Source organism: Schistocerca piceifrons, chromosome 1 (genome assembly GCF_021461385.2).
Source record: "Schistocerca piceifrons isolate TAMUIC-IGC-003096 chromosome 1, iqSchPice1.1, whole genome shotgun sequence".
Lineage (NCBI taxonomy): Eukaryota > Metazoa > Arthropoda > Insecta > Orthoptera > Acrididae > Schistocerca > Schistocerca piceifrons.
The window spans coordinates 491065923-491088931 of record NC_060138.1 but is presented as its reverse complement, the minus strand read 5'-3'; positions in this window follow the sequence as shown (position 1 = coordinate 491088931).

Genomic DNA, 23009 nt, shown 5'->3' with positions numbered 1-23009 from the left:
GAATTAAAATACATTCACATAATTATGGAAGGCTAAAATATTAAGTTACAGTTTTATGATTTTATTTCCAGTTTTGGCATTGAGGCATTATTTTTGTCACTTTGCTAAGAAATTTGGCTTTTATTAATCTTTTCCACACAGGCAGTAAGTTTATTTGAAATGAAGTGTTTCAGTCCACACTATTGGCTAGTTTCAACTGTTCACTGAATTTCAAGTGCATGTATGTTTTCATCTTCTGGCACTTATGGGATTATGCCATAATAAGGAACCAAATATGAGATAATGCAGTACTGGTACTCCAAGGAAATTTGCATCTCGAAAACCACACTGAAAAGCTTAATATCAGATGGGGCCTACTTCATGTGGATCTGGACATACTAATGTGCACTTCAAGCTGAATTATGCCCTTTAGTATGTTTCATGAAATTCCGTTGCATGTGGAGTATCCTCTGATGACCTGTTTCTTTTATGCTGTAAAGTAAGATCTCTCAGTTCTTTATATGTATGAACATACAGGCTTTCTACATCATAGTTGTGCATGCCTGTTTCCTGGTGCTCTCTGGCAACTGCTGAAAAAAACCTATATCTAACGGGTTGCGGGAAAATATTCCAAATTGTTGTTTGAAAAGCATTATTTTCAACATAAATTTCCTTTTACACAAAACGAATTATGTTATGTGTGATAATGTGTGATGAATTTCTTAAATCACAAAGTGTTTGAGTCTCATTTAAAACTTAACACTTTGAGGACGAGTCACTTACAACAACTTTGGGCCCAGACGACCAGACATTTATGTCATTATTTAAAGTTTTACTGGCGCATTTGTGTGCTGTATCTTAAACGATAACACACGCTAAAAAAGACCAAAATTATATGTGAAAGCTTAGCTTTTCTTGTAGCTTATTAATCTTCAAGACCAATCTTATACTCAAAAGCTTAGCTTTTCTTGTATTAATGTAAACCATTAACTTTTCTTATTTGTGTGTTTTCACTACTTAACAGTAGTGTTGCTATTGGCTGACTAAGTTATGTATTCTAAGTTCTGCTGCCATCAGCTGGCGAGATTAAGTAACATGAGCGATGATTGGCTTACAAAAACACATCGCAATCTCGATTTACGTGCTTCAGAAACTAATGCACTGTGTTTTTCGTAATTCAAATTTATATTTTTGTTATACGAAAATCTGCTTCATATCGTAATACAAGAATGTGCAGTGTACATGTTGCTGCACATCAAAGATCTTTTGGAAACGCGATGTTTCTTCTTCTTGGGTTTCATTTTCTAAAGTGCTGGGAAGCTCTATACTGGCATGTGAAACCTTAACCATTCAAGTTATCGGTAATTAAATCAAACAGTGGAAAATCCATAATGGAATGTTACAATGTAATGAAAAAGGTAATTGTTACTCACCACACAGCGGAGATGCTGTGTTGCAGAAAGGCACAACAGAATGACTGTCGGAAAGCTAGCTTTCAGCCAACAAGGTCTTTGTCAAAAATAGATAACACACACAAAAGTAAACTCACACACACACACACAGTCTATGGCAGCTGGAGCCAGATTGCAAGCAGCAGGATTGTTAAATTTTACAGTTTTGAGGGAAAATATACTGTCACTTAACTTGGTAAAAGTTAATTTTCACCTGGGAAAAAGTACATTTTTAACCAGAAAATCCGAGAAAAATCGAGGATATTTTTTTTTTTTTTCCTTGTCAGTGTATACACTCTCTATTAGAAACATGGCTAGTAGCAGTGTCCATTGTAAAACAGCATGGTCATTAATAGCATATTTGTTTACAGGTCTCTGTATTGACATATGTTTTTTTGAAATATCAATGTAGTGAAACAAACAAACACCGTCTGAGCAGGCCTTGAAGGCCCAGTGGTACAGACCATGTGCTGAGTCATCCTTGGCCCTGAGCCATCACCGGGTGTGGGTACAGAGGGATGTGTGGTCAGCACATAGCTCTCTCTCGGTTGTTGTTTTGTTGTTTGTTTTCATGATTGGTGTCAGTGTAACCAGTTTTAGTAGAACATGAGCAGCAGGTATTTGATATAACAGCATTTATATGCAGAGGACAACAGGGAAATCCGGGAAAAAGTTGGAATTTTTTCACCCATGGAAATTCTTTATGCTATTTAGAATTCTGGCAATTTTTTAATTGTTTTATTTTTCAGTTAAACTTTTGTAATATTGACTGGTAAGAAATGATACTCTAACAAACAATATTACTTTAGCCTGGTGCTCCAGAATAATACTGCAGGAATAAATCATAACAGAGGGAATAACACAAATAAAACATAGCTTGCAAAGAAAATGTGCCATTTACAAAAGACAATGTTTAAGCATCTGCCAGCAGCGAAATGTCTTAACATGAAACTGCTTTCAATGAGTGTGATGCCATGGCTGTTTACATTTCTAACAGGTTGTGGGAAAATATTGCGAATGGTGGTTTGAGAAGCATTACGTTCAAAATAAATATCCTTTTATGCCAGATGAATTATGTTACATCTGAGAATGTACAATGAATTTCTTAAATCACAGAGGGTTTGACTCTCATTCCAAACTTAACACTTTGAGGACCAGCCACTTTGAAAAATTTTGGACCCAGAAAACCAGCCAATTACGCCATTATTTAAAATTTTACTGGAACATGTGTTTGATACATCTTAAAGGGCAATACGCGCTAAAAAAAAGACCAATATTATACGTGATAGCTTAGGCTTTCTTGCAGCTATGCTGTATGTAAGTAATTAACTTCTCCTGTTCATGTGTGTGCGCTATTTAATAGTCTTGTTGCTATTGGCTGACTATATCATGTGTCATATGCTCTGAATATCTGCTATGATTGGCTGGTGAGATCATGTGATGTGAGCTATTGAAAAAAGCACACCACAATCTGTGTCTCAGTGCTTCAGAAACTACTGTACTGTATTTGGTGGAATTCGTATTTATACTTTCATAATATGAAAATATGCAATGTACATGTTGCCATGTATAAAGATTGGTAGCTAAGAGCAAGGTATAGGTTAGGTTGGAAGGTAACAGTTTGGTTGTGAGTTGGTGAAGCCAGTGGCTTTGGCGACAGACTGATTTGTAGAGTAGTCCCTTTGAAAAAATAACTTATAACCTCATATTAAAGTTGCCTTATTGTTTACAGTGTTTGTTGCATGTTTGCTGTGTCACTGGTCAAACCCAGTGATCCGTCTTTAACACTCCTCTATGTCCAGTTTTACAGCTCTGAGGGAAAGTATATTGTCATTTAAAATGAAAAATATGTAGATTCACCTGGGGTATAATGTATTTTCACCTGGGGAAAACGTGTATTTTTAACCAGGAAATATGTGAAAAATCCGGAAGTTTTGTTTTTCCTTGTCCATGTATACACCCTCCATATAAGTGTGAAAGCACCAGCTTTTTTCAGAGTAGTGGCTTTCCATGTAATGCACTAGGCTAAATAGATAAAATTAAGTAATATAGTAATAATATGTTGTTAATCCAGTGTACAGATTGTGTTTCTGTGGGGGAGTAGTTTTTTTACCAATTTGTAACTTTTAACTGAAGAAGAGAAATTTGTTAACATCGAGTATAGATTTAAGTGTCAGGAAGTTGTTTCTGAAAGTATTTGTATGGAGTGTAGCCATGTGTGGAAGTGAAACATGGACGATAAATAGTTTGGGCAAGAAGAGAATAGAAGCTTTCGAAATGTGGTGCTACAGAAGAATGCTGAAGATTAGATGGTTGGATCACATAACTAATGAGGGGGTATTGAATATAATTGGGGAGAAGAGGAGTTTGTGGCACAACTTGACAAGAAGAAGGGACTGATTGGTAGGACATGTTCTGATGCATCAGGGGAGCACAAATTTAGGATTGGAGGGCGGTGTGGAGAGTAAAAATCGTAGAGGGAGACCAAGAGATGAATAATACACTAAGCAGATTCAGAAGGATGTAGGTTGCAGTAAGTACTGGGAGATGAAGAAGGTTGCACAGGATAGAGTAGCATGGGGAGCTGCATCAAACCAGTCTCAGGACCGAAGACCACAACAACAACAACACAACTTTTATGGAATAAGGTATTCTATTCTTGTGGTGTTTTGTGTGTGGATATGGAATCTTGTTCTTCCAAAACTTATCAGCTGTGATATGATTGGATTTTAAGATGATAAAGGTTATAGGTGTGGTTGAGCCAGTATACTGTCTTGTGTTGTATTTTAACCAAGCAGAGAAACAAGCACACTGTCAGTGTGGATGTGGCACAAGGGGCAGTTGGCAGCTCACAAATAAAATTATACAGTGGGGTGATTAGTGTGAATTACCACTTTGCATGAGATTCATCTCATATTATTAGGCACATGAATTCTCGCTTTTTGTTATATTGAAAACATATTTATTTTAGCACAGTGGTATAAGATAATTTACTGAAAGTAGTTTCCTTTGGCAGCTACAACCTTTTCCGACTTGTAAGATAACAAATAGATTCAGCAATAAAAAAAAATCAGGTTCTGTTAGGTGATGGAGCCAGTTTTTGAGATTGTTAAGATTTTTTATTGGTCCAATTGTACCATGCAGAACAAACTGTACAACTGATTTTGGGCAGGTCAAAGAAAAGTTAGAGTAATACATAGTATTAACACGTAGTAGCAAACTCAAATTATGTATGTATTCTTATAATATAATTTTTAAGTAATCTTTTTGTTACGTATTCATCAATTCTTTTATGGAATAGAACTTTTTAACTTTGTGTTCTGCCTTACGGCAGGTCTTGTCATGGGGGAAGCCTCGTCAGAGAGGTCCACTGCATGGGCGTCTAGGGAAGTGATTCCAGTGGTGGTTTCCTGTTGCCTTCCACTGATGATGATGAAATGATAATGAGGACAACACAACACCCAGTCCCTGACCAGAGAAAATTTCCAACCCAGCCGGGAATCGAACCCAGGCCCATTGGCGTGACAGACCGCCGTGCTGACCACTCAGCTATCAGGGCGGACTATGGAACAGAAACAGTGCTTCATTAGAAATGCCTTTAGTTCAATTTTGAATCTTGAATATATAGCAATTTTTATTTCTTCCAATATCTTATTGTGTAGTATTACACCAATGTTAATTATGCTCCTCTGATAGTTCTGTGATATTTCTAGTGACTATTTGATTTCCCTCTGGTACGCTGGCTATGTACGCTTCTGTTTTGTAGTAGTTTGCCTGATTTGAAGAGGTAGTCTCTGGTGAAAAAGATAGTTTCATAAATTACCAACTTGGAACATTCAGAACACCAAGCTCAGTAAAATGAGATTTACAGAACTCCCCATCTTTTTGAGGCCACAAACTATTACTAGAGCTCTTTTTCACATTCCAAAAACCTTTATACTGTGTGTTCAGAAAGGCCACGCTGCATGAATCAAAACAAATAATAATCAAAAGGTGAATATGGTGGGTGGGCTGAGACATCCCACTGAAGTCTCTTCAAGATTTCCTTCACTCTGTTTGCAACATTTGGTTTCAGATATGTGTCTGAGCATATTATGGGCATTTGTCTTTAAGTGTGTGATTGAAACCGAGTAATTGTCCTTTGTAGCATTCAGCATTCACCATTTCATCCAGTTGCAGCAGTTCACAGTACATCACATGGTCCAGGATGCATTTTGTCACTCAGCTCTGAATTGTTACCTTTGAATCATTGTCTGCAACAGAGCATGTTCTCCATATACTTCCCCAACAGATATCTTGAGATGAAAGCAGAAGAGTAACAGTTCCTGAAAATGCTGCTTTGTATGTACAAAATCTGACATGTTCAAGACACTAAATAGATATATTCTTTTCACTTCACTCAAAAGTCACACACATTTTGGTTACATGCTACCCAGCATCTGAAAGATTTAACTGAATTTCATAAATCATTTTTCATTGTCATGTTTACATGTTAAGGTCTGAAGTAGATTTGATAGCCCATTAAAATATTTCATTTGGAAAACAGCTGATACAGTTTCTGATTCAGTCACTGCAACTGTTATTTTTCTTCACTTAATACTAGCAGTAGACAGCTTCATGCTCAGTCTATTAGTTCTGCTTCTCCTTCTCTGCACAGTAAGTCCATCTTAATTGAATATTCTGAAAACAAGACATAGCTTGACAGCCCAAGCACATTTCAAAACTGGTTGCATTTACATGGAAGCAAAAACTGATGGTAGAATTTGAAAACTGGCAACAAGAAGCAGATTTCCAAAATTGATTTTGAAGTGTTTACGTGACCACCCAGGAGCGGTATTGGGAAATAGGTTTACGAAATCCGGTTTTGGGAGCCCCATGTAAATGGAGTTACACACACATGAAAGGCTAATGTGTCTGCTGTTAAATACCGTATTTACTCGAATCGAAGCCGCACTTTTTTTCCAGTTTTTGTAATCCAAAAAACCGCCTGCGGCTTAGAATCGAGTGCAAAATAAGTGGAAGTTCTGTAAAATGTTGGTAGGTGCCACCAGAACTAACTTCTGCTGTCAAATATATGTAGCGCTACACAGGCATGCTTTGCAGGCACAAAGATAAATACTGGCGCCAAAACCTCTGCGTCAGTAAATAAATTTTTTTAAAAAAAAGGTGTAAGACGAGCTTTTTTCTCCGCCCTGGGTTTTGACCACTACATTTTCATACATTATCCAATGAAGTAAATACAAATTCCGTGTTGTTCGTTTTCGAATGTAGCGGCATTTCAATGTACTACGAAAATCCGGCTGGCAAGACTATTTGGGATGTTTGTCAATATGGCCAACTCTACATTCTGAATTTTTTCCTACCTGTGAGAAGAGATGGTTGCTAATAGGAACTTTTATGAATTGTGAGTCACAAGCAGTATTTTCTTCAACATAGGAATAATACGGATATAAACATTTTGCCACGTATTCTTTCGTGTTTGCTGCTATCTCATTTAAATCCTGTCTACCTAATAACCTACGAAACTAGTGTGTGACAGCAGCAAATGCGGAAGAATATACATATCATGTCATGTTTATATTCGTATTATTCTGATGCCTAATAGTGATACAATCAGAAATGAAACACGGCAATTGACTAGATTTTTAAATCTAAGATGACTAATTTCTGTGCAGAATGTAATGTACCAAAGAGGCGTCTGCAAAGATTTTCAAACAGAGAAAAATTTTAGCTAAACTGTCGTTCAGATCATCTATCATACGCAGTCTATTATTTGGTACTTGTTGATCATTATCAAAGAAAGCAGCAGTATAATTAACAATAAATAGCAGTCTCTTGCCATTGTTTCGCTAATGAGACAATTCCTTTCTTTTTTTTGTTGTAAGCGGCGGTAGCACGCACGTAAGCAAGCCATGCCGCGAGCGGCGACAGGTCGTAAACACTTACTATCAGAATGCGACAAACAATACATGACACAGTACAATAATGCATTTTCAGCCTAGAGTGACGTAAACACCTATAACAAAGAGAACGGCACTTATCAAATCAAAGAAAAATAAGCAACCCATTCAAACCAGACGAAGCACGCCTGACGCATAACAATGGCTACCTGGTAAAGCTTAACTGCCAAGCTTACGACTCGAACCAAACTACTGTAGCTGTATCGTCATTTATTCTACCTAAATTGTGTCTCATATTACAATAGACCAACTTTGTTTCGATTTGGAGGTGCGGCCTAAAACTTTTCTCTTCCCTTGAATTTCGAGTCTCAAATTTCAGGTGCGGCTTAGATTCGGGAAATTTTTTTTCCCTTGATTTCGAGTCTCATTTTTCAGGTGCGGCTTAGATTCGAGTGCGGCTTAGATTCGAGTAAATACAGTAGATCACACATCACTGTGTGCTTTACTGCACTGGTACAGCTACTGCCCTCTCTACATCAAAGAGAGAATTAGTTCAAGCTCTCAATCGTAGTGTTGAACAGTAGAATGGTAATTAAGTGCAGGAATAGAATTTTGTTGGAACTGACTGGGACGAAGCTAAGTTGAGCAAACCACCGACTATGCAACAGTGGTGTTACCAGTGTTAACACTCAGAAGAACTGAAGTACAAACAAGCAATGAGTCCATTGCCTTAAGAGTGTGCGAGAGAGAACATCCAGAACACATGATCCACCCAGACAACAGTGCAGAGCAGACACAACTCTCTTCTCTAATGGGATTACATATAGTAACTTCATCTGGGGATGAGACAAGAATGCCTTTCCGGTTGCAAACTTTCTTAAAGAAGTGATCTGAAGGCCTGATGTTAAACATTAGGGTAGCCAAGAGTGCTGACTGTCTCAGAAAGTAGGACCACCTTCAATCACTCATAGGTAAGGCATCATGTCAAAGACTACTATACAACCCTCACCTTCTTTTCACTCACTCTCAGAGTCTGGCCACTCCATCAGCATTACTGATGCCAATGAAAGGTCAAATCTACTAGTTGCAGGATACTATGATGAATATGATGAAGCATCACCAGCCGCTTCCAGCTTGGCGTCCACTGCAGTGAGTCTGCGGCCGTCCAGCTGTGGATGGAACTTCAACTCTGAGAGCTGCATTCCTGTTGGTTGCACCTGTGACTATATGAAGATGAGAGCTGGCAGGGTTGCCACAAATTCTGGAGACCAGGGAATTTCCCTTGGAGAAACTTGCGGAAACCCTAGCCAGGTCGATCTTCCATGGATGAAGAACTGATCTGCACACCTACGAGCTGTTCAGCTTAAGAGCACAGCTTTTATGCCACCACTCCTGGGCCGCACAATTACTGCTTTAACAACTGTATGCTGGGATCACCTCTTGGGCTGTCTTTAATGTTGCTGTTAAGTCTACCACCTACACACCATCTTATCAACTAACAACAGGCACAGGCAGATTTCTGGGGTCAACCCTGAGTGCAGCTTGACTCAATCAAAGCACTGAGGTGCCAGTAGATGTCTACAGCCACATTGGGCTGCAATTATGTGCCAGCCGCTGTACTCTCCTAGGATGGGTCCAAAGCACTGAACTCGGACAATGCTAGGGACCTGTGGCAGCTGATTCCTCAATGGACACTGACATGCTACCCAGCACCTCCATGTAAGCCAGGCTCAGTACAGCTGCCACCTGGCTGCAGTGGGAAGGAGATAGAGTGATTGTAAAACTCTTGGAAGTAAGTGACTGTTAATTCAATAATGTCACATTAGTGCCCCGGTGCTCAATAGGACTCCACCACCGCACCTCTTTTCAATTATCCTACACTCATGTAGAAGGCAACACCCAGTGCTACAAATTTAGTGTCAGGAGAATCTACAGTCCTAAAAATTGGGGGCCAGAACTGTTATTTCTGATCTCCTATGAATTGGGCATTCCTATGAATTGGGCACCAGTCACTAGGAACTTAAAGTGACATTGTTTAGACCACAAGAACCTGCAGACCTATCACAGTTCCCAGGTAAGTATAGGGAAGAGTACTTACAGCCGAATTGGTGGCAATATTATAATTTATCAGGGCAAGAATTACCATTTACTACGACTGTGCCAGCAACATGTGAAACTTGTAGAAGTTTCCACCATGAAGCACATCAGTGCAGTGAGACCTGCTGGACCATGATACATAGAAAATATTAATATAGTTGTTTTGTGTATTGATATTGTGTTGTATACAAGGTTTCCACTTGTTCTGTAATATAATTAAAAAGGAGGTTACACAGTGACCAGAATTCCAGTCATTTTAAGTGAAACTGTTGAAGTTTTGAAATGTCAGATAGCAATGTTACTCCAGGATATTACAGAACGAAGCCAAGATAGTGAAGGGACTTAAAGGGAACTAGAGAAGAGATACCAAGAGTGTAGTAAACATACCTGTCCCATCCATTGATGCTATGGCAGCTAGCCTTGTGTGCCTTTTTCTGGGAAAACGCCCGAGGGTGTATGAGTTTTTCTGGATGATGTGAAGGAAACAGCTTGGTTAGGGAATTGGTCTGAAGTGGCATCTTTCTGTAGGCCTAAATTATGGTTAATGAGTGACACTGAAACATATGTCGCATACCACGAAACTTGAAATAACACACAGATATTGACCAACTGACTGTTGGCTTACCCAAAGCTATCACAAGAAAAACAAGACCAGATATTTTCAGGGAAAAGCTCATGGGATTAACCCAGAAATACAGTAACTCAGCAGAGGCTTTCTCTGACGGAATTCATGAGGCTCTCTGACAGAATTCATAAGCTAAACTCACAGACTTAAGAATTGAGGCACAATGCAGAGGCAGATAGAATCCTCTTGTGGGAAGCAGAAATTAGGGTATTTTGTGTAGTCATATGTCACATCGGGTGAGGATGGAAAATCCTAGTGTTTTCCCCCTGCTACCAGGATTACCACACAGCTGGAGGAAACAGACATTGTGACTCAGAAACTCAGTGATGACAAATGCTACAGGTGGTGGACAAGGAGACTGTGGTGAAGAAGCAATGTCACTAGCTACAGTGCTTTGAATGTGGTTCTGTCCTTTGTGCCAGAACAAGGCAATCAGTTGTGTTTTAAGCCAAATTGTGGATAATAGGGAACATGCAGTGGTTGTATGTATTGAGACAATTGAACAATGTGGAATGCAACTAGTCAATAGAAAAAGATATGCTGTCTATTATTTGTGGTGGTATTACTGTCACTGGTATTTATATGGACATTCATTTAAAGTAGTTGCTGATCATGCTTGCCTTAAGTGGTTATAGGGATTGGAAGAATAGGTGGACATTGAAGCTAAGTGGATTTAATTATGAAGTGGTGCGTAAACCCGGAAAGATGCTCATTAACGCAGACATGTTAAGCAGGAAAATTGGAGTTCTGCAAGCACTAGGCACACACTTGTCAGAGTGGCAAAAGGCACAAGCAACTGAGAATAGACTGTCAGGCTTTTAGGTCGCAGCCACAGCTTGTGACACATAATGCTTGCTTTGTAAAAGTACAACATGCATGATGGTCTCTGCATCATTCAGGTATGAAGTATTGCAACAGGCACATGACCATCTGTTGGAGGATCAAGGGAGACATAGAACGACAGATAGCTAAAAAATTTTGTTGAACGACCAAAAAGAAAGATGATGAACAGTATGTGGGAGATTGTGTGGCCATTTGCACAAAGAGCAGTTCCTAGTCACTGGTTTATGCCATTACAAAGAGAATCAGAAGCGACAAAATCTTTTGATATGCTTGGTTTGGATGTTCTTGGAGCATTTAATAGGAAAGCAACTGGAAATAATTATAGTCTAACAATAATAGGTCACTTTTCCCAGTGTTTAGCAAAGATATTGCAGACCAGCATGTGAGCACAGCTGCAAACACAATGGTTATTAATTGAGTACTAACATTTGGAATTTATGATACTACAATTACAGATCATGGTACAGATCTTAAGTCAGACCCATTGAAGCAGATTGTCACATGCTTTGTATCCAGAAACTTCTCACTAGTCCTTCCATCTGCAAGCGATGGAGTTCATCGCACAATTTCGAAAATGTTAAATCATTGTGTGAGTAGTCACCTCAATAATTTGGACACACATCTTCAATATGTTGTCACAGAGTATAATTCTAAAGTACGTATTAGTAGAGGTTATTCATGATATGAAGTGGTGTATGGTAGGAAGATGCCATGACCTTTCAAAGTTCTGAAACATAATTTAGGTGCTAATGAGGAGTCCATAAAAACTTCGCAAAATGTCTAAGAGAAGTTTGATGGAATGACAAACAAGTGAATACAAAAGCACTGAAATATCAGGAAAATATGGGGAAATGTACGGTACTGATTGCATCAGTGGGTTTTGGTAACAAACTCGAAAGGAAGAACAAAAAGGTTTTTGACTAACTGTTACGGTCCATGCCAAGTGATAGAGATGACACCACTGGTAAATGTAAAGGTGCAGCTTTCAACAAAGAGGTGCAGCTTCCAACAAAGACATCAATTATTTGTATAAGTCAAGTCAAACCCTTCAGTGGAGTGATAGACACTTCGCCACAAATTCCAACACAGGTGATATGGAATATCTAAGAAAGCAAAGTAGCCAGTAGTTAAAAATATGAAAATTCACAAATCATACTGTTTGCATTAAAGGCACATGTTTAGTTTCCTTTTGTTCATTGTGTATATTTTGACTTATTTCTGAACCATTGGAGTTCGTGATTCGTTTTGGGGTTTGTTTGTACTAGGTAGGTTAAAGGGTTCATATTGTTGTAGTACTTGTAGTTTTTATTGTACACCAAAGCTTTTGGAAGGGGAGAGGGGTAGCAATGAGAATTCCTTTCTCTCAGGTGGAGTGCCAGTACGGGCAATCAGGAAGAATATGGTAATCTTGCTGTTCCTACACCTTGTCCGAAGAGGAGTAAAGGTGAAAAACAGAACAGGGCTCTTGAAATTGGAGTGGTGTTGTCCTATTAACAAGTTATTGATGAATGTATGGATTGACTGTCAATTTATGGAATATGAGAAATGAGGTGCACAGATTAGATGACACTTTTAGGGAACTGCGGTGGGTTTTAGGGAAGGAAGGAGTTCTGGTGGAATTTCAGGAAGAGTACTGTGGACTCCTGTTCTCTTAAGAGAATGTTGGTTGGTTGGTTGGTTGGTTAAAAGGGGGAAGGAGGAGGGGAGGGACCAAACTGTGAGGAGGTCATCGGTCCTCTTATGAGAAGCTGAGGGAACAATTGAAACAAGTGATTGACCTGATCATGAGAACACTGATTCATAGAAAGAGAGGATGGTTAGATGCAATCAGAAAACAGTTGAAGACAGTGTTTGGGACAGCAGATGATGAACATATTCAGAATGTAAACAGCACACTAGCCCAGCTACAGGCCGTAGCAGACACTACAAAGACTAAGGTTGAATGGCATACCATCCAACTGGTGAACATGGAACAGCTGTACATAATAACACGGGGATGGTACAGGAATTAGCAGTGGAGTTGATGCAGTATATGCAAAACATCCAGCAGATCATAAATGATGATCCTGAAATAATGCAGAACCAACTAAATGCAATAGATGGGCAGATAGCTGTAGCTTTACTATTAGGATTTTGACAGACGGTATCAATGACACATGTTTGGAAGCAGTACTGTTACAGGAACCCATCTTCTATGCTATACGTGGGGAACTAAGTGCTATACTATTGCCGCTCCAGCAGTTCTTAGCTGGACTACAAGAAGCATAGAAGGATTTTGTAACTGAGTTATGGTTTATTGAAGTACCAAATGTGGGCAATTTGGCATTGTCTTACCACATGTTAGTAGCTCAACAAAGGACAAATGGCGTGAGTCTAGACATGATATGTTTTCTGGAAGTAGCTTGAATACCATGTACCAATGTAAATGGGGTACAGTAGGGTTAAAAAATGGTTCAAATGGCTCTGAGCACTATGGGACTTAACATCTGTGGTCATCAGTCCCCTAGAACTTAGAACTACTTAAACCTAACTAACCTAAGGACGTCACACAAATCCATGCCCGAGGCAGGATTTGAACCTGCAACCGTAGTGGTCACGCGGTTCCAGACTGAAGCGCCTAGAGACACATGGCCACACCAGCCGGCGGCACAGTAGGGAAACAGGTACAATCGTGCACTAGCAAGGTACTAATAAATTCAGAAAATAGGAGAAATTTATGTCCAAAGAAGAGTTGCAGGGTTGCCAATTGGAGAGTGTCATATTCTGGCCAACCAGAGTGGTACAAGCTGACACACAAGCATGGGAGATACAATTGTTCCTGGGGAAACTTGCAGCAACTGAGTGTCAGAGGGAAGTATTAACCTCCTATCTACATTTTCAAAGAATAGATTCATTGATTATATTCAGTATACACTCTAGAGATTATAATTCTGGATTGTTACAATAAAGGAAACCCACAGGGTATGGCCAAAATGGAGCTAAAAGGTCAGTGGAATCGTAACAAATGGGCAACATTTCATGTACCAGTCACAATTATTGGTGCAATAATGACTGAATTAACTTAACTTGTACTGTTTGGCCAGTGAACCCATTAGGTACACTGCAAGCCCAAAACTTAACATTTCTAAAGGATACCTTAAACCCAGCGCACCTCTGCTCAACTATCCTACACTTGTATAGGAGGCTGCATCTGCTGTGCTCCTACAGTACACTAAAGATCATATGCAAAAAGCTACAGCTTCCATTAAACTTTGTCAGGATACTGAGAAATTCAGAGTTGGAAGAGGAGTCAGATAGATAAATTTCATATCACTAAAACTCTTCTCTCAACCTCCCTAGAAGTGTTTAGATACATAAACTGGGGAAAACAAAGAAGGAATATGTGTTAATAGAACATATCTGAAGCATGATTGTGTTTCTGATGTCATCGTATCATTGGGCTATAGTGTAGACAAATTGTGATAATAAATGAAAGAACCTCATAGAGCAAGTTCAAAGCTAGACGTGAAAATCGAATATATTACATTAAAATAATGTGCAGTGCACATCAAAATGTAGGCGGTTCAGATTAACAATTCGTTCAGAGGACCAGTTAAGATTTCTTATGTAGATAGCTATTCAAGACAATGACTAAACGAACAGAAAAAGTTATATAGAAAAAGTTATAATGGGCTGATGGCTTGTGGTAAACTTAATAGGGTTCCAAAATTAAGCTGTTTATAATTCAGGAAGTATACAGTTCGTGAATTTTCACTGATGGCATTGGAATACAGACTTTTAATGTGAAAGATAGATAGATATTCAGCGATCACAGGCCCTGCAGATCATGTGCTGCTTCCATAAACCGCCTCCATTCCTTCCTGTTTTGTGCCCAGTTCCTCCAGGTTCCTTCAATTCCCAGGGCTGATAGGTCCTTTGCCAGGTCATCCATCCAGCGCTGCCTTGGTCATCCAGTGGGCCATTTGGTGTTTGGCTTCCCTGCTAGTGCCATCTTCATCTGTCTTCCATCTGGCATACGGTCTACATGGCCCACCCATTGTATTCTTTTGCTCTTTATCTTCGGTAGGATACTTGGTTGTCACATCAGCAGGTAGATTTCCTCATTTTTCCTCCTCCTCCATTCTTCGTATATAAAACTGGTCCACATATCTTCCTCATTACTCTTCTATCAAATATTAATAGTTTTTCCCTTTCTTGCTTAGTCATGCTCCATGTTTCTGAACTGTACACTACTGCTGGCCCTATCAGTGTGTTGTAGATTTTCATCTTAGTGTTCACTGAGATCGGTTTAGAGCCAAGCATCTCTCTGAGGGAATGCATACATTTCGTTCCCACTGCTGTTCTTTCCTCGATGTCCTTTTTTATGTTGTTGTCCGTGGTAAACCAAGATCCCAAGTATTTGAACTGGTCTACTCTCTTGAACCTCTTAACATCTATCCCAAGAAATTCTACCTGCTCTTGTCTTCTTCCTAGTTGCATGAACTCTGTTTTGTCTCGATTCACCTACCTTCTGTGCATTATTGTCCATGCTCTGGTACATTTCTTTCAACTTGTGCTTTGATTCACTTAATAGTACTATGTCATCTGCATATGTGAGACAATTGAAGTTACTGTCCATCTCTACTCCAGCCCACTCCTGTTGCCTACACTCTTTTATTACCTTCTTTAAGATGACATTGAACAGAACACATGAGAGAGCATCCCCATGTCTGAGGCCTGTCTCAATCTCGAATGTTTCTTATGTGCCTCCTCAGAAACGTACTGCTGCCTTTGACCCTTCCATACAAGCTTGCACCATTCTCACTAGCTTCTCGGGGATTCTGAAGTCCCGCATTGCATTGTATAGGCTATTCCAGTGGATGCTGTCATATGCACGTTGAAAATCAATGAACAGACTGTAAATATCTTATCATATTCCCAATGTTTTTCAGACAGTTGTCTTAGTGTGAAAATGTGATCTATTGTCGATTGGTTTGGTCGAAAGCCAGATTGGTACTCCTGTATGTTGTTCTCTATGAATGGTTGTAATTTTCTGAGGATAATGATGGACAGCACCTTATACATTACATTCAACAAGCTGATTCCTCTGTAGTTACCGCATTCCATTTTGCTTCCGTTCTTGTATATTGGGCATATTATAGCCAATTTCCATTCTTCTGGCTGTGTTTCCTTCTCCCATATCAACTGGATCAGTTTATATATCTCTAAGTGTAAGCTCTCACCTCCCTCCTTGATTAATCTGATGTTATTCTGTCCTCCCAGGGGCTTTGTTGTTTCTGAGTCCTTTGATTGTGATTTTCACCTCTTCTTCACTAACTTCTCATTTTTCTTCATCTTTCCTTTCCTCCGTAGTGTTTGCAGGTAATATCCCATCTTGGTCTGGGCAATTCAACAGTTCTGAGAAGTATTCTTTCCATCTTTCTACAATCCTTTCCTTGTCATTTATCAAGTTGCTATTCTTATCTCTAATGAAAAAAGTTGGGCTCTGAAGTCCACATTTCCGATTTTTTATGTATTGGGAGAATTGCCTTGAGTTCTTGTTTTGGCTCTCTGCCTCAATTTGTTCTAGCAACTGGTTAGATATATTCATTTCTGTGCTCTTAGGATTCGCTTTGTCTCCCTTCTGATGTTGATAAAATGTTCCCTTTTCTGCTCATTCTCCCTGTCAGCTAGCCACTTCTCTCTCATCTCCCTTCTCTTTTCTGTAGCCTTCTGGCATGTCTCATTGAACCATTTCCTCTTCTTCATTATCTTCTTTCTTCCCAATATATCCTCAGCACACTTAATACCGTGGACTTCATTTCTTTCTGCCTTTCCTCCACGTTCTCTCTTGGTTCTAGGGTCTCTAGTACCTCAAAAAGGTTTTTCATTTCTATAGCATATTGTTCTTTAATGGCACTTTCTCATAGTTTCTGAACATTCAAAGAAGGTTCTAGTGTCCCGTTCTTCTTAAACATGTAGGTGAACATGAGTTTAAGCCCGGACACAATGAGGAAGGGGTCTGATGCACAGTCGGCTCCTCCATACGACCTGACGTCCATGATTCTATGGCTATAGCGCTCGTCCACCAAGATGTGATCTGTCTGTTTGGTGGTTCTTCCATCTAGTGAACATCATGTTCTCCTTATGTATTCTCTTGTGTTCAAAGTAAGTCAAACTTACTCTCAGGTTCTTTGAGATAGCTTAGTTGATCATCCTCTGACCATTCCCATTGGTCTCATGATGCAAACTGTGCCTTCCTATAGTTGGTATGTAGAATTCTTCTTTTCCTGCTTTTCCATTAAAATCTCCCAGCACTATCCTGATATTTCTAGTTGGTGTGATCTCAATTGTTTGTTCTAGTTGGTCATAGAACTCTTCCTTTTCCTCATCTGTTTTATCCTCAGTTGGGGCATGAACATTGATGAATGTGATGCCTGACACTTGGTTTCCAAGTACGATGTAGGATATTCTCTTGTTAACAGCTTTCAAATCCTTCACCAAATTTGCTGCTTTGTAGTGTATTAGTGTATTACAAAACCAGTGCCGAATTCGTGTTTATTTACACATCCACTGTAGAATAGTGCGTATCCATCCTCTTTGTGAGTTCCTTCTCCCAGCCATCTTGTCTCTTGTACCGCCACCAGGTCCAGTTTATATCGGTTAATTTCTGAAACCATAGTCTGGATGGTTCCTGGTCTATACAGGCTCTGAACATTCCAAGATCCAAAATTAAAATTTGTAAATCGTGTGCCGTTTTCCTTTGCGGTTTTCATATTCCATTGTGTCCATCCACGTCCTAGTCAAGTTTGTTTTTTGTAACAAAGAGTCTTTTACAGGACTGGGTTGTTAGCCCAATGCCCAACCCTCCTTCTTTATCCGGGCTTGGGACTGGCAGTGCTTGTTGCAAGGTAACTGAACTCAGGCGGAGTTCTTTTAATGTGAAAACTATTACAAATTGTGAGTTGCCCAACAAACAACAGAATGGCGCATATTAGCAATTACTAGCTGAAAGAAGTCAACAAACAAACGAATCATGGAAGATACAGTGGTGAAAAACATAATTATGACTTTTTCATAGCCAGAACAACAGAACTGTTTTAAGTCAGTGTACAAACACAACAATAATTTGTAGGTGTGTAGCTTGGTATGCTAGGAATGTTGAAGGTGGCCGCAGTGAGAAGAAGAACAAACTTCCACAAGGCCGAGAGCTTGGAGATGAGGACTGAGGTGACATCCCTCGAAATGATGTGGAGGAGGCACTTATAACATGGCCCGATAGTTTGGCACATGGCCTGTGATATGCTCTTGAGTCTTCAGTTGTGAATAGAGTAGTAGATGGTGTCCCACATTGTGGTAGCTCAGAGACAATGAGGGAGGCATAATCCCATGGAGCATTGCCTAGGAGGCACTCAGTGATGGCCCAGTAGTTTAACACAGCCTGCTATGTGCTCCTCAGACTTCAGTTGTGGGTGAAAGCCACAGTTGGTGGTGCCCTGCAATACGATAGCTCGGAGATGAAGTCCTGTGATGCAGTGCAGAGGAACCACTTGGCTACAGCCTGGTGTGTCATAATGCCAGCGAAGTGCTCTTTGATCTTCATCAGCGGACTCTGACTGAAAGGACCATGCGGTGCTCCCAGGATTGATTTGGCAAAGGTAGCTCCTTGTTGAAGAACCATGGTCAGTCAGTGTTTGACCACAGAATGACTCCCAATGTAAATTGCCATAGATTGGCAGAGCAGTGACCTAAGCAGTCAGATCACGGATGGTGCTTAGAGGAAGGTAACTGGTGGCAGCAATGTAATGACAGTGGCACTAGGAACTGTTGTTAACTGTAGCAGACTTGGAGGAAAACAATCCTGCATGTTTATGTGTGCAGCAGATTGTTTCCCTGTGATTGCCTAAGCCTGTGTATTGAGTAGGCAAGGAAGATGGCCGCTCGAAGTACATGGCAGTATGTTCAAGGGGGCATTTTTTCTTTGTGACAGTGCCCCACCCCATTCTGCTCAGACCAGTCACTTATGCTGCTTCTGTGGGCGATCAAATGTTGCCTCACCCCTGTATTCCCCTTATATGGTTCACAGTGGTTTTTGAAGTGGAACTTTTCTGAACAGTCAAAACTTCTGCAACCAAAGTCTCCATCAAATCGACCTTGATTGGGAAAACTGTGTCTCTTTGAAAGGTGAAGGACTATCATGATTAGAAAGATTCATGCTCACATCTGGATTTTTGAAGTAATAATTGAAACTTTATGACTACATTTTGTAAGGATACACAAAAATATGCCAGCTTTCGGAACTAACTTTTCCTTCCTGGAGAAGGAAAGAGGGATAAACTGGGCAAGATTAAATGTATCTTTCCTTTTTAATCCTCACCAACCTATCTCTTTTTCCTTCTTGGGGAAGGAACTTAACAGTTTTGAAAGCTAGGACATTTTGTGTGTTTTTATGTGTGTCTGTTGGCAATACAAATTTTACCCTTCAAGTTAAGTAATTACTGCTTTACTGTGCCTAGTAAAATACAGAAGACATGGGCATACTGCAAGGAAGAGAGAGACAAAAATATGTGGTAAGTCCAATGTTCGTGTACATGATGAGTGCTTTGCTTCTTTTCATACTGAATAAACACTGACTAATATTGTGAAAAGTGTTTTTATTTTGTTCACAACGTGACTTGCAGTTTCTGCAGTGACAGTTATATTGCACATTTTGATAGCTAATTTTACCACTGTCCCAAAAATGGGATGGTCTGTAATTATTGTATTACTGCAATGAAATTTTTCAGTTCAGATTTCTCCTTCATTTATCACTTAGGATACCACATTAATATGGGGGGAAACAGGAGTATTGGCAAGTAATGTGTTAAGAGAATCTATTAGTGAGTCACGTCATGAAAACACAGAGATATATAGGAATTTATTAGAGTTAGAATACACAGTACTAACTTTACAAGATGTATTACTGTCTTACATAATTGAGTAGTCTGATTTAGTTGTAAATGAAGTAAATAAAAGTTCTGGCAAATTAAACACAGATTTGAAACAAAATTCAGACATTTATGTGAGACTTAATATTTCAGGACAGTTTACAGATTCAGGTGAGGTACATATACTTTAGTAATATTGGCAAAGTGTCTTATTATTTTAATAGAACAAAGGATTCATCAAAATACTGAATAATTTGTTAATACACCTTTTTCACCAGATATTGATTGTAAACAATATGTATGGGAGAAGCTGTAAATTTAGTACACAATTACAGCTGAATGGTGGGAGAAATATACAAATGAATTATTTGTGCAATTTAGAATTGATTGCAAGACTTGGACCATCAAATAGTGTTTGATGTCTGTTATTTAATGTAAGGTTAGAGAAAAGTATGATTGAGATATACTTTTAAGTCTAAACTGTATATTAAGAACAACTAGCAATTTAAATACTTCAATAGAATACAGAAAAATTTAAAAAGAAGGCTTAAAGTAGAAGGTAGAAAGTCTCAAGCCAATGTTACGCCAAAGGAGGTATGTAGGTCTTTCCAGATATGAGTATTGGGATACATTTTCAATGCCACTGGCATAATATGGTTGTATTTACATGTTGAGCCCTCAGGGAATTCACGATATTTTTGCATTTTGTTGACCGATTCTTACAAGGGCCTGAATTTATCATTATATTTATTTTTGTTTTGTTTTCTGTACTGGCTCGCCCTTCTTCTATTCTATAATATTTTAAATGCGTTTTTGTCCTCTATACCTAACTACCATTTAGCTAAAAATCAAACTGTGGAAACTCCAGGTAGGAATAACAACAATGTAGAAAAAGGTAGATAGCTACTTACCGTACAGTTACAGACAGGCATGATTAAAAGACACACATATAGCATTTGGCCACTGTCAAAAATTTTTTTTTTTTTTTTTTTTTTTTTTTTTTTTTTTTTTTTTGGCACACACACACACACACACACACACACACACACACACACACACACACACACACACACACACACACAAGCAGAGGCACACCATACATAAATGCTACTGCCAACTCCAACGTCCTGGTCCAGAATCATTTAGGTAAATGTGAGCAAGATGAACATACAAGGGACACATCACATTTAGAGTTTGTAAAAGAGTATTATAAAAATTGTACTTGTATATCTGTATTGGCAGAGCCAGCTGTGACATATCATATTGGCAGGCCAACTCTGAAGTATCACTTTCAGTGTGAGAATTGTTATGGCAATTGCTTTTATACACTGAAGAGCCAAGGAAACTGGTACACCTGACTAATATCTTGTAGCCCCCACCCCCAAGCACAACAGAAGGACATGGCATGGGCTCAACTAATGTGTGAAATAATGCTGGAGGGAACTGACACCATGAATTCTGCAGGCCTGTCCATAAATCCCAAGAGTACGAGGGGTTGGAGGTCTTTTCTGAACAGTATGTCGCAAGCCATCCCAGATATGTTCAATAATGTTCATGTCTGGGGAGTTTGGTGGCCAGCAGCAGTATTTAACTCAGAAGAGTCTACTGGTAGCCACTCTGTAGCAATTCTGGGCATGTGGGGTGTCGCATTGTCCTGCTGGAATTGCCTAGGTCCGTCGGAATCCACAATGGACATGAATGGATACAGGTGATCAGGCAGAATGGTTATATACATGTCAGCTGTCAGAATTGTATCTAGGCATATCAGGGGTCCTTATCACTCCAACTGCACATGCCCCACACCATTACAGAGCCTCCACCAGCTTGAACAATCCGCTTGCTGACATGCAGGGTCCACAGATTCAGGGGGTGTCTCTCCATACCCATACACATCCATCCTCTCGATACAATTTGAAACAAGACTCATCTGACCAGGTAACGTCTTTCCAGTCATCGACAGTCCAATGTTGGCGTTGACGGGCCCAGGCAAGGCATAAAGCTTTGTGTTGTGCAGTCTTGACACTTGTTGATGGTCCAGCATTGAAATATGCAGAAATTTGCAGAAGGGTTGCACTTCTGTCACACTGAATGATTCTCTTCAGTCTTCGTTGGTCCCGTTCTCGCAGAATGTTTTTCCGGCCACAGCGTGTCAGAGATTTGATGTTTTATTGGATTCCTGTTATTCACAGTACACTTATGATATGGTGGTATGGGAAAATTCCCACTTCGTCGCTACTTTGGAGATGCTGTGTCTCATTACTCATGTGCTGACTGTAACACCACTATCAAACTCACTTAAATTATTGATAACCGGCCATTGTAACAGCAGTAATCAATCTAACAACTGCGACAGACACTTGTTGTCTTATATAGCTATTGCTGACTGCATCCCTATTCTGCCTGTTTACGTATCTCTGTATTTGAGTATGCATGCCCATATCAGTTTATTTGGCACTCCAGTGTATTGTATAAACCTTTTCTTTTTTAAATAATCCTGCTGCTACCACCTGGCAGAGGAATGGGATACTGTTTCCCGACTTAGTGTTTAACCACAGTGAGTCTGACTGATTGATGTAAGTCAAACCCAAATCTTGGAAATTAACCAGAACTCTACAGCTTGTGTAATAAACCATATGAACTGAACCAATCTGCATGGCCATGAAATTGTAAACCTTGCTCATGTATTTTGTTTCTGTGAGCACCAGGTCTGTTCTGAGACTGAAAGACTTTTAGTACCTGATTAGAATCTGATGACATCATACTACAGAAAACTGCTGTCCTTAGCAGAAGTGGCATTATTTTTTTGTAGTGATATAAGGGCCACTGCCGAGATCTTTTTGCCTCTGATTGGAGCAGCTAAATTCACTTCTATTTCACCTGTTTAAATGTGAAACAGATGTCATAATACTTGGGCATTTCAATGTAATTTTCCTAACAAACAGTAGTGGTAAAATGGACATGAAAATTTTGAAGCACACATACAACTTTTTCCCAGTAGTCAGTTTTTTCCTATGAGAATAACTCCAGACTTAAGCATCCGAGTCGACAACAATTTTGGAGACCAAAGGAAAGTGGACAGTATCATTATTAGTAAAATATTCAATGATCTCTGTTATCATATGTCAGAGACTCACTATTAATAGTACAAATATTTACAGAATGAAACTAAGTCCCACTGATAAGTAGTCACAACAGTAAATGAAAGAAC